At 38.6% G+C, this 13,316-nt stretch overlaps 1 pseudogene; it reads left to right on the top strand.

Moving 5' to 3' along the window:
- The first annotated feature begins 4,891 nt into the window (after positions 1-4,891).
- LOC102763651 lies at positions 4,892-5,317 on the top strand (annotated as a pseudogene).
- The last annotated feature ends 7,999 nt before the right edge of the window (positions 5,318-13,316 follow it).

Genomic DNA, 13,316 nt, shown 5'->3' with positions numbered 1-13,316 from the left:
CCAAGGAAAAGCGATAGAGCTTAAAGAAATGAAGGACTGGACTTCAGGAGCTATAGGTTCAATTCCTAGTTTCGTTACTAACCCCCAGGAATATTTCCTCGTCTATTAAAGTGAATCTTTGTGGGTTCTTAGTGTGTTATAGGGGGAGATCAGAGGACCTCGGTGAGTGCACCAGCTAGAATCTTACAAGCTCAAATACATTGCAACCTAAAGTATTATTATGAAATCTTTAAGAGATGATTCCAGGTTTTCCTTAGTTCCTTTTCTACAAAATGGTACAATTAGTTGTAACTAACCATTGTCCTTTAAAAAAATCTAAGGTATGGCATGTAATGTTTCATTAAAAGAGACAATGCATACAATGAATACAGTAATTTTACAATACAACTATACTTTGAAGTGTGTTTTGACATACCAAAAAAAATGATACACACATTTTTTTATAGTGACATAAAAGATGTGTACAAAGCCGGGCTGGCGTGGCTCAGTGGTTGACCGTCGACCTATGAACCATGAAGGCACAGTTTGATTCTCGGTCAGGGCACATGTCCGGGTTGCAGGCTTAAACCCTAGTGTGGAGTATGCGAGAGGCAGCCAATCAATGATTCTCATCATTGATGTTTCTATCTCTCCCTCTCCCTTCCTCTCTGAAATAAATAAAAATACATATTTTAAAAAATGTGTACCAAGACAAAGGCATGGAAAGAATAGGAATTTATGCATGTGGAAAGTTAATATGGTGGAAGAAACACATTAGGAGAAAATGAAAAAGGTGAAAAAGGGATTACAGGATATTGGTATAATGGAAATAGTAGAAACAAGCAGAACTTGGTGTACAGTAGGGTGTATTTATCGTCATCCACTTGCTGCTTCAATCAAATGTAGACCTTATGAAACTGTGGAAAGGAAAATGCTTTATATTAGGGTTTTTAAAAATATATTTTAAAATTGCAGGGGCGAACAAAGGGATTTTTCAGCAAATTTTTACAGACTGTACTTGATGTGTGTTCATGGAATTTAATATCTATGTTTAACGAAAGTAACCTTCTTGAAGTAGATAAGTAGCTTAAGAAGATTTTACAAAGAAACTGCTAATGCAAGAATAAGCAAACAAGAAGAAAATAACAGCTATGGACTCTTTGTCAAGAACATTATCAGACACATACAATGACCTAATCATGAAAGAGAAGTCAAGCAAAAATAATAACCACCATCATCATCAAGAAGACCAAAGTATGAACTTGGACTCACTATCAGTAGTACAATGAACCTTGCCCTGAGAGTGTATTGATATATTAACTAATGATAGGATATAGTCATCATGTTTAGCAAGACATTTTTAAAAAATGTTTCACCTTTGTCTTCTTTAACTTCTATATTTGTTTATTCTTAGTGTACATAGATGATAATATTTACATAATACATATAGAATGTTAAGACAAAGATCGTTAAAAAATAGCACTTAAGGAATTCATCAGATTTTTAAAGTGTTTTTTTAAATGTATAGTTTACTATATGACACCCAGGTAGGTTATCAAGAAAAATTAAATGTTATTTTATATGGCCTCTCACTCAGTTGTCAAACATGAGTTACAAAGTTTCATAATAAAATCCTCATGTGTTATCGGAATCTCTCGAGTTGCAAAATATTCAAATTCAAATAGATGTGCTAATAAGAATGGAATCTTCCAGTTGAGACCTGTTTTACCTTCAGTATCAGTTTTCAGAGAGGGGGATGTAGTGCACAGGGTTGTTTTGAGGTTTTTTTGCTTTTGTTTTTATTTTTGTTTTGGGTCAAAACATAAGCTTCAAAGACTCAGAGACTAAAACACTCAATGGAAATTGCATTTACCTGCCAATAATTCTATCAGAAAGAATTTACTGCAAAGAGGAGTTTTATTTAATTTTATGTATTATGTTAAATATAAAATATGTTCTGTATTTTATATAGTTTTATGTTATTATATGTTATAAATATCATATATAATTTAACTATTCAATTGTGCACCTGAAACCTATTTAATTTTGTTAATCAGTGTAACCCCAATAAATTCAATAAAAATATAATAAAAATAAAAACTATTCAAAATGCGAATTCATATAAAGATTAAATTTCATATTGTGCTTTATTGAATTACCTTTGATACATATAAACAATTTAAAACATGGCTTTAGCCATTAGAAAAAGACAAAATCTTTGTCTCAAGTTCTGTACACTTTTCTGTTTAATCTCATATGCCAAAAGATGAAGTAACTCTTGAAATGTCATCACATATTACAAAACTAACCGGAAAGAATTTTGGTTGTTGCTAAAGACATGTTTCTGAGAATCGTTACAAAATAAGAAAATTATCTACAGCTCAGATGTAAGTCAGAAGAGTCTGTGGCATTTTGAAATGTCATGTTTCATTTTCTGTTTTAAAACGGAAAAGATCATTATTAATAATGCTCCAATGCTCTTTAAAGCACATTATGGTTAAAAAGAAGTATTTTGCTTTTAGATGTTTACCAATCATAGGATTTGTAAGTTACTAATTAAATCTCATTTAATAAAGCACTTAGTACCCCCCCCCCAAAATGTCCCACCCACTCTAATTTTAATTACTCAATTCCTAAACTGAATTTGGAAATAATAACATCCAACTTACATTTTTCTGCTAACTTGGTAATTAACCAAACATCTTTCTAAATTTACTTATTTTAAATACATTGATCATTTTTACCTTGTTGAGTAGCTAAGATTTTTTTAAAGTCTTTGCAATAAATGAAATTCACAATTAAGTGAATGTTTTGTGATTCTAGCTCCTCTAGTGCTATATGTATGAAGTATTTTATTTCACTTATTCTCTTGCTACAAAATTTCCATGGGAAATACAGTAACTGTTCAGGGACACAATACTGAAGGCCGATGCGGTGGCTCACAGTAACCATAGCAATAACTGCCCTAAAAATAAAGAGGGCCTGTATCAGCACAGATGGATCCTCTTACTGAGGAAGAATCAGGTTCACAGGCAGTGGTATCACCTGAACTTAGGAATCCCACTTGCTAGTAACATAATATGAGAACATGAAGGCTTCATACAGATATAAAGGCATATATTTAGACCAGACTTCCTAGTGAAACATAATTAAAAACTAAAACAATAGCTGTAGATGGTAGGTAAGTTCCAACAAGGAGACATGGCATGAACAGGTAGTATTTCTCATGTCACAACTCATATATTGAACAACACAGGGGATTAAACTCAAGGCACTTTTTTCTTAATTCATGACCCTTAAATGCTTCCTTATATTTAATCTGGGTTTATCAGCAATTATGATTCTAATATATAAATTTGTACATTTGTAAGTAAACTAGAGGCTCGGTGCATGAAATTCATGCATGGGTAGGGTCCCTAGGCCTGGCCGGTGATCAGGGCTGATAGGGGCCTTCTGGCTGCCGGCCAGGGCCTTCCTTCTGGCTTCCAGCCAGGGTGTCCCTTTCCTGGCTGCCAGCTGCTGGCTGGCACCACCCTTCCCCAGTTGCCAGCTGCTAGCCATGGCCTTCATTTGTTCCGCACCGCCCTCTGGTGGTCAGCGCACGTCATAGTGAATGATGGAACTCCTGGTCTCCCAGTCGAACTACTGAGGGGACACTTTGCATATTAGCCTTTTATATACATAGATGAAAGTGTTACAGCTGGAAGATCTATATACATTTCTATTATAGCACTTACCATAATGCATCATAATTATTCATTTACTTGTTTGACTTCCTCATTAAATTATGGCCTCCTTGAAAACAAGGACCGTGCCTGTGTATCTGTGTAACAGGTAAGTACCTATTTAGGATGTCTCTGATGAATGAATTCATCGTTAGAGATCTAAAAATACAAGTGAGGTAAGAGATGACTTGTCACAGATTAACACCTCTTCTAGGAATCCATAAAGGTTTAGTGGGAATGTAGGATTGGAAAGACACATATTTTCCCATGTGTATGAAGCTTCATGCATTCCAATTGCTTATTAGAAAATGGAGGCCAGTTACAAAAGACCCATGATGGTGACCTGGAAACATATTTGGAGATTAGAAGGCACTCCCCTCATTTCCAAGGCAAGGATGTTAGAAATGAGCTAGGCCTAAGCTTTCTGACACATGTTCTGTAACCTTCCCTACTTATGGATGAGTTGGTGATAAAAATACTAACCATCAAAGGTTCAGACCAACTTCTGCTAAAAGCAACCAATTATACTATGGTCATTGCATGCAGTTAACATTTCTCCTTTAGCACAATAGTGACTTTTTTTGTTCTATTTTGTCAAAATTACAAGGAACAGAACCCCTGAATGCAACTAATAGGGCATGCTTGCCCAACCTACCTCCAACGTCCAAGTCAAGCAGCTGCAAGGAGTTGCAACTAGAACAGAGGCAGACAACTCAACTTGTTCTTCAAATTCTATTCATTCATTTAAATAATTATTGAGTACTTCCTTTGGTTTTTGTTTTTACTGTTGTTTTTTTAAATGTTTTAATTGATTTTTAGAGAGAGAGGAAGGGAGAGGGAATAGAGAGGAAATGGATGGGAAACATCAGTCTACTGCCTCCTGCATGATAAAGGCCACCCACTCCTTTATAACAGGGATCTTCATGGCTCTACAGATACATCAATGAGCAAAACAAAGTTCTCTCCTCTTGGTACTTATATACTTGGTACTTACATGTGGTATATCTTCCCAACCATACAATTTTTTTCATGGGAGCATATATCTGAAATTGTAGTTTGAATCAGTGAGATTTGATTCTTGATAATAATCTTTTCATCTATAAATTGCACAGAACTTGGGGGGTTGGGGGGTGGCCCTGGTGAGGTGGCTGTGGCGGCTGCGGGACTGACGAGAAACTACTAAACTTCCGGTGCAAGCGAAGTAGAATTTCATAAGAACATAAAGGATGGAGAAGAGAAAACCTATGGTGGTTGTGAAGCCCCTGATGTCATGTATGTCAAATTGATATCTTCAGGTGATCATGAATTTATTGTAAATAGAGAACATGCATTAACATCAGGAACAATAAAAGCCATGTTGAGTGGCCCAGGTCAATTTGCTGAGAATGAAACTAATGAAGTCAATTTTAGAGAGATCCTTTCACACCTGCTATCAAAAGTGTGAATGTATTTTACTTACAAGGTTCGCTACAGCTCACAGCTCCATGGAAATTCCTGAATTCCCAATTGCACCTGAAATTGCACTGAAACTGCTGATGGCTGCGAACTTCCTAGATTGTTAAATATAATAAATTATAATAAACTGTTAACTTTTTCCAGTATTTAAAAAAAAATTGCACAGAACTTTGTACCTTCTTACTAAAGCATATCTTGCTTTATCTTATAACTTAAGTATTTTTATACTTGCCTTATTCTTCTCTAGAAGGTTATAAATTCTTGAAAATATTGCTTTATTTATCATCTTATCTCTTACACAGTGCCTTACACATGGTAAATGTTCAACAGGTATTTAAGTTGGACTTAGTTCTGTTTTTAAGTGAAGACACTATCAACATTTTTAGAATGAATATAAATTCTCATTTAAACTACTTACACACAATTACACTATTTTTTCCCACAGTGTTTTGAGGAAAGGAAACCCTCATAAATAATTACTGAAGTGTATTGAAAATGTTGAAAGTAAGTTTACTTTAAAAAAAATTTGAAATCAGTTTTTGTGAGGGCTGTACATTTCCCTTTTGTTTGACCACCTACAATCAATCTTTTAAAAAGGAAAGAAAAGAGTAAGAAAATAAAAACAACCATCAAATGTTGAAAGAGCTTTAAAATATGTCGTCACTTTTTTATTTCATGTATATCACTCTTCTATTTTAAATCAGAAATCTCCATCTTTACCAAACTAGGTAATTTTATTCAATTTATGCATTGATCACCTCTTTTTTAATCTACTTACAAACATTTATTATACTTGGTTCATATATTAAATAATTCATTTTCCCTTTTTGCTATCTTTTAAGGTCAATTTATTATTCTCACTAATGATAATAAAAAGCATAATAAAGTGTATAATTTCAAAAAAAAGTGACAAAATCTGAACTAAGTGGCTTGCACACGCAACCTCTGAGGAGAAATATAGGGGTTTGTGTGGTTCCCTGGACAACTTGAGAGGTGGCCTGAGTATGTTCATGATAGAGTGAAGCTGACCTGACTGTATAGATTAACTGAATGCATTCTTCTCAGGATCCAACAGTTTTCAAAGGCCACAGGAAATCCTGAGACACCTTTTCACTAAGCCACAAATCACATAGATTTAACTTCAGTGCCGTCAGAATTTCAAAACTCAGCATCAGCAGCTGGTTGAAGCCCAGACTATTTTCCCTGATTTCCCACATTCCCTTTCACTCCCTGTCTTACTTAGTGGAACTGAATTCCTGCCACAAATGTAATAAATTTCATCTCTTCAAGCCCTCAGCCTGATGCTTGTACTTAATTTACCTCATTCAACTTTGCTTAACTCTTGTCTTGCCTCTAGATTATGAATTCCTTGAGACTAAAACCATTTTTAATTTTCTCATTCCTTCCTGGTTGCCCCACTGTGGGTCCAAATGCTCACGCATCTACACTAATAAGAGACAAAGATGCTAATTGACCATACCTTTGCTACGCCCATCAGCCAATCAGAAGAGTATGCAAATTAACCCAACAATGATGACCGTTAAATTTGCATACTGCAGGCGGGGCGGGGCAGCGCAATCTGCTGCCCGCCCGCTGCCATCCAGGCCTGCCGTCTGTGACCCAGTGCGGGATCCGGGCTTGCCATCTGCAACCCGGGGACCGGGACTAAGCCAGCAGGTGGTTATCTCCTGAGGGGTCCCAGACTGTGAGAGGGCACAGGTCGGGCTGAGGGACACTGCCCGCCCCCCCGGCCAGTGCACAAATTTTTGTGCACCGGGCCTCTAGTCTATATTATAAAAGGCCAGTGGCTGTAACGCCATAATGCCAGAACGACCAAATGACCAGTCACCAGGGGGTGCATGGAGCACCTCTCGGTCCCTCCCCCTGGCCCGCAAGCTGCTCGTGGTGGTGGGGCTCACAGCTCAAGGCTGGTGGCCGGCAGGGCGGCGGGTGTGGGTGGGTGAGGCTGCAAGCACGGTGGGGCGGCGCGCACATGGGGAGGTGCATGTGGGTGGGTGGGGCCGCGCAATTTCACACTCTGAGCCTCTAGCATAAAAATAAAGCTGTGCTCCAGAACTGCTTTGGTCTGACTCAGCCTCTGTGGGGATTACCAAAGCTGTACCACACATTCTGACTATGTTAAGGTTGTACACATAAGCCACACATGGCTCTACATAGACATTTAAGTATTTTTAATACAGCAGAAGTGTGTCTGAGTGTCTTTAACGAAGATCAATGTGATCAGGAACCCATGTTTGTGGAAGGCTAATTTTTTAATGACCACTGTAGAAGCAAGCAATTAAAAAGATTCATGTTTGCAGTAATACAAAAGATGTCCCAAAATATTTTATTCAACTTCATTTATACAAAAGTGCCTTGCTGTATAAGCATAACCAATGGACATAAGACACTGGGGGATAGGGGAGGCTAGGGGACTGTCTTGGGCAGGGGGAAAAAATGGACACATATGTAATACCCTTTGTAATAAAAAATAAAATTAAAAAATAAAATAAAATAAAATACAAAAAGAAATCAATGAAAGAAAGGAAAAAAGAAAGTTCCTTGCTGTAGAATTGGTATTTGTGTCAATAGTACTACTAGTTATTGCTCAATTAAAAATTTTTTTAACATATTTTTGTTGATTTCAAAGAGGAGGAGAGAGGGAGAGAAAGATAGATATATCAATGATGAGAGAGAATCATTGATCGGCTGCCTCCTGCATGTCCCCTACTGGGGATTTTGCCTGCAAACCAGGTGTGTGCCCTGACCGAGAATGGAACCCTGACCTCCTGGTTCATAGGTTGATGCTCAACCACTGAGCAACACCAGCTGGGTGTTATTGCTCAATTTTGATTGAGACAGCAAGAAGACAGGTATTTCTGATAAGGCATATTTGATGTGAAAACATATTTCAATTCAACCTTCAGATTTACATAACAAAGGCAATTGAAATTCTCAACTTTCAACTTGATGCAATTTTTATAGCACTGAGGTGGATTCCAACATTGCCTGGAATCTGGCCACATGGCTAGAAAGTTTAACTTCTTTCTGGAAATTTTTGTTTATTGCGATGTAATTGACATGCAACATTGTATTCATTTTAGGTGTATAACCAAACAATTTGATATATGTATGTATTGCAAAATGATTACTAGAATAAATTTAGTTAACATCCTTCACTTCACATAGTTACAATTATGTTTTCTTGTGCTGACAACTTTTAAGATCTACTCTTATAATTTCCTGGAAAATTTTCACAAGAAAACTGGTAGGAAAGGTGGTTGGCCTATCTGGGGTAAGTCCTGAGTTGGGACAGAGGACATTACCAAATCAGGTCTGGAGAGAACACTGAGAGCTAAAGCCGGAAAATCCTGCCCAAACAGATTGTGTAAGTAAAAAGGATGTGAGCATAGATTAAAATTCAAGAAGATTGCCAGGCCAGGCAGGCAAAGAAAATAAATGCAACAGTTTTGGATAGTAAATGGCAGGTTGTTTGGATGAAATCTGGCGATAGCTCGTGCTACCTGAGACTGGATCTCCCATTTTAGGGCTGATCAAATTCATTTAAAGAGTCTGGAATGGGACAGACACTGAACTTCATATTCTGGCAACATTCCAGGGGTACTGTGTCTTTAGCTCAGTCAGTTTCTGTCCAAAGGGAATGTGATGGGGCAGATTAACAGGTCATTTATATTCAAATCACCATTTTTAAACAATTTATCATGTTATGTGGTGTAGTTTTATTCGTGTGTCATATACTTGGTTGTTGTTTTTTTTTTAGTTTCTTTGATCTAAATGGGTTTATAATTTTTATCTAATTTGTAGTTTCCAGCCATTATTTCTCCAAGTAGTTTTTCTGTCTTCTACACCCTCCTTCAGAGTTTTCACTGACATGTATATTAGGGTGCTTGAACTTATATTGCAACATCCCTAATATCTAATATCGATGTTTTTTCCCCCCCAGTCTTTTTTTTTTCATGGATAGTTTCTATTGCTCTGTCTTCAGATGCACTAATCTTTTATTCTTCAGGGGCTAATCTGTTGCTAACTTATATTGACATTTCTGGGTTTAATTCTATTGATTGTAGTCATCATATGGCTGTATTTTCCCAATTCTGTGCATTTTTGTAATTTTTTAAAATTAAATGCCAGACATTGTGAACTTTGTTGGGTGCTCAATATTTTTTGTTTTCCTATTAAATATTTTTGAACTTTGTTCTGAGATAAAGGTAAGTTATTTATAAACAGTCTAATCCTTTTGAGACTTAGTCTTAGCTTTGTTATATGGGACCAGAGCAGCCTTTAGTATAGGACTAATATACCCCCCACTACTCAGTGATCCATTTACTTTGTGTTGGGAAAGGGCTCCTTGCAGTGGAGTAACATCATGGAAGTAGGCATCACAGATAAGGAATAGCAGCAGTATGCACCCAGGCTTGGTCTCCATCTGTGTCAGCATCTCCCTCCAGGCCTGGAACATTGCTGAAACAGCTGGTGACCTTTGAGCTCTGATGATTTCTCTCACCTCTGACCTTGACTATTTCTCTGTGTCACATTCTGTATTCAGCACATCCCTTTAGTACTTCATGAAGGCGGACAACAGATACACAGAACTCCAACAGACCTGGGAGAAATCAGATGGACAGGGAAACTAGAGATACACAGTAGAGATGTCTGACCACTAAAACAAGAAGATAATTAAATCCTGGTTGACCAAAAGAAGAGGTCAAGGAAGAGGTTAAGGGACAAGAAAACAAACAACAAAAAACTAAATAAAAAAGGAGGTCTATAAAGAGACTGAGAAAAAATAATCAGATATATGGGAGGTAAAACTGGAGAGAGTTGGATTCTAAAAACAAAATAATGGGGCAGTTCAAGAGTGTCCAGCTAAGCCCTAACTGGTTTGGCTCAGTGGATAGAGAATCAGCCTGCGGACTGAAGGGTCACAGGTCCGATTCCTGTCAAGGGCATTTACCTGGGTTGCGGACACAACCCCTGTAGAGAGTGTGCAGGAGGTAGCTGACTGATATTTCTCTCTCATCGATGTTTCAAGCTCTCTATTCCTCTACCTTCCTCTCTGTAAAAAAATCAATAAAATATATATTTAAAAAAGAGTGTTCAACTAAGATGGGTGTACCTATAGGGTTAGGGAACCTCATCAATCATTTCCCACCCCACTTTGGGAGTCCTGGCAACCAGGTTCTTACTCTGCAGGTAGAAGATTAGAAGAGTCATCTCTGCTAAATCTGATCAAGTTAAAAGAAAAGTTTTGAAAATACTGACAATAGAAGTCCCCCAAGGTAATAGCTCAGCTAGAGCATCCACTGAGATGCTTAAGATGGAATAGATCTACTTAGGAGCTCAGAGCTTCCAATTCACTTTTGCTTGTCTGTTTATTTTTAAATCAGCTTTATCAATGTATAATTTGCATAATGTGCATAAATACACTCATTTTACATGTACAATTCAGTGAGTTTGACAAATGTATACTCCCATGTAACTACCATCCAATCAATATGGATAACTGACCAAAGAGTCTAGGGTCAAATTACTTAGAAAACCAAGCAAAACAAGATAATTATTAACTCCAGGGAAAATCAAAAGTTGCGCAGGAAAAGACAGGTGATCATAGTTTGGTCCATGGCTTGGCTATGACTGTTGTTTGCAGTAGTTACTTAGTAGTATAAGTAACAGATTAGATACTGAAGAATAAAAGATTAGTGTAACTGAAGACAGAGCAATACAAACTACCCAGGAAAAAAAGATGTTGTTTGCATGATTATAGTAATACTAGAGACCCAGTGCATGAATTTGTGCATGGGTGGGGTCCCTCAGCCTGGTCAATGATCAGGGCAATTGGGGAGGGATCATGGGAGTTTGGCCAGCATGGGAGGTTGCCTGTGGGAATGCACTGACCATCAGGAGGCAGCTCCTGCATTGAGCGTCTGCCCCCTGGTGGTCAGTGTGCGTCATAGTACAGGTCAACCAGTCATTTGGTTGTAACGGTCGCTTTGGCTTTTATAAATATAGATAAGTACTGAGATTGAGCTAATCAAAATTAGACAAGAACTACTTGGAAAGATAAAAAAGTTGCAGTGAACATGGAGTGAAGATTTGGGAAAAAGAGTGCTATAGTGTCATCTTGCATAATATGAAGTCAGTAGGAAATACCTAAACCTAAAATAATCAAGTAGTAACAATGTAGGCATATCATTTAGAAAAATCCTATATAATAAAAGCCTAATATGCTAAGGCCACTCAACTGCTTGCTATGATATGCACTGACTACTGGGCAGACAGTCATCTGATCAACCAGTCACTATGACGTGCACTGACCACTAGGGGGCAGATGCTTCAACCAGTAGGTTAGCTTGCTGCTGGGGTCCGGCTGATCAGGACTGAGGGAGAAGGGCCAGACACACACTGGAGTCCTCCCACAGTCACTCCCCAGCTGGCCAACCTCCTGCATCCCTCCCTAGCCCTGATCGTGCACTGGTGGGGTGCCCCGGCCTGGCTTGCGCCCTCTCCCAATCTGGGACCCCTTGAGGGATGTCAGAGAGCCTGTTTTGGCCCCATCCAACAGGCCAAGCTGAGGGATCCCACTGGTGCATGAATTCATGCATCAGGCCTCTAGTAAATAAAATAATCATCTAAAAGAAGTGTTAGATAGAAAAAAAATAATAAAATAAAAAATAAGCCCAGCCAGCATGGCTCCGTGATTGAGTGTCAACCTATGACCCCAGTCATGCTTCGATTCCTGGTCAGGGCACATGCCATATATTTAAATGAATGAATGACTGAATAAATAAAAGAAGTGATAGGTTGTCTCTGAGGAGAGGTTAACTAAGTGCAGAAAAAACACCTTGTTAAATTCAGTATTCATTCATGATTTTCTTCTTCCCTTCCCCACCCCTTCCTAATAACCCAGCCCTAAAGCCACTACATGGGGCAGGGCAAAATAGGCACCCAAGCAAATGGCTGTTCGGGGTGAGCTATCCGAGCCTGAGCAGATCTTGCTTCATATAGGCATTTACAGTTATAAATTTCCTTCCGAGCGCTGCTTTAGTAGCACCCCATAGGACTGGACATGCTGCCCTGGATTTCCATTCATCTCAAAGTATTTTTAGATTTTTCTTTTGACTTTTTTGACCCACTGGTTACTTAGGAGTGTGCTGTTTAATGTTAACATATCTGTGAATTTTACCAATTTTTCCTATTATTGACTTCTATTTCATTCCATTACCATAGTCAGAGAGCATATTTTATATTATTTCTACCCCTTTAAATGCATCGAGGTTTGTTTTATAACCTAGCAGATGGTCTTTCCTTGAATGCATACTCATGTATATTGATAACATATTCTGTTGTGTGGAACGTTCCCTGGCTGTGAGTTAAGTCTAATTGGTTTATGGTGTTGCTCAAGCCTTCTATTTCCATGTGGATTGTTCAGTTGTTCTATCCATTATTGAAAGTAGAATAGCTAAGTTTCCCTTCCCCTTTAAATTTCTAATGTTATTCTTGTAGTCTGAGTAGGGCTTTGTTCTTATTTCCTGACCACAACCAATGTGGGTGGGAACCATACCAGAGTTGTTGGAGAGCCAAGGCGACTTAGAGTATGAATGCCCTTGTTGACAGTATGACAGAAGGCCAAGGCCTCTCTGAACATGGGAATCTTAATCAGAATGTTCAAGGCTAAGATACCACAGGCAGGTGCAAGGTCAACAATTACAGTACACTACCCACGCCTGCCCTTCTATAACCCACATGATTGATGTCACTGTTAGCAACTGGCCTCTTTTGTAAAGTGGTATAGTACCTGTTACGGACCAGCTAGTGTACTGGATAGGTGGTTACTATGTGGGGCTACATGCAGGAGAGAGAGGGGAGAGGCCAGAGAGGCTGGAGAGGCTATTGAGGCTATAGCTCTCCTAAGGGAGAGCTCAGGTGCTGCTGAGATGAAAGGGGGAGAAAAGGCGGAGACAGGAGAGAGGCTGGGGAGAAAGGGCAGGGTCAGGGGATGTGCTGAGAGAGACTGGTGCTGCTATGACGTGAAGCGGGAGACGCCTGGAGAGGCTACTGAGACTCCGGAGGAAGAGAGCTCAGGTGCTGCTACTCTGTGAGGCAGTGAGTCTGGGGCAGTGTGTGGCTGCTCAGATA

Source organism: Myotis davidii, unplaced genomic scaffold, assembly GCF_000327345.1.
Source record: "Myotis davidii unplaced genomic scaffold, ASM32734v1 scaffold914, whole genome shotgun sequence".
Classification (NCBI taxonomy): Eukaryota; Metazoa; Chordata; class Mammalia; order Chiroptera; family Vespertilionidae; genus Myotis; species Myotis davidii.
Note: the sequence above shows the minus strand (reverse complement) of the source record. Positions and strands in the feature narration are given on the sequence as shown.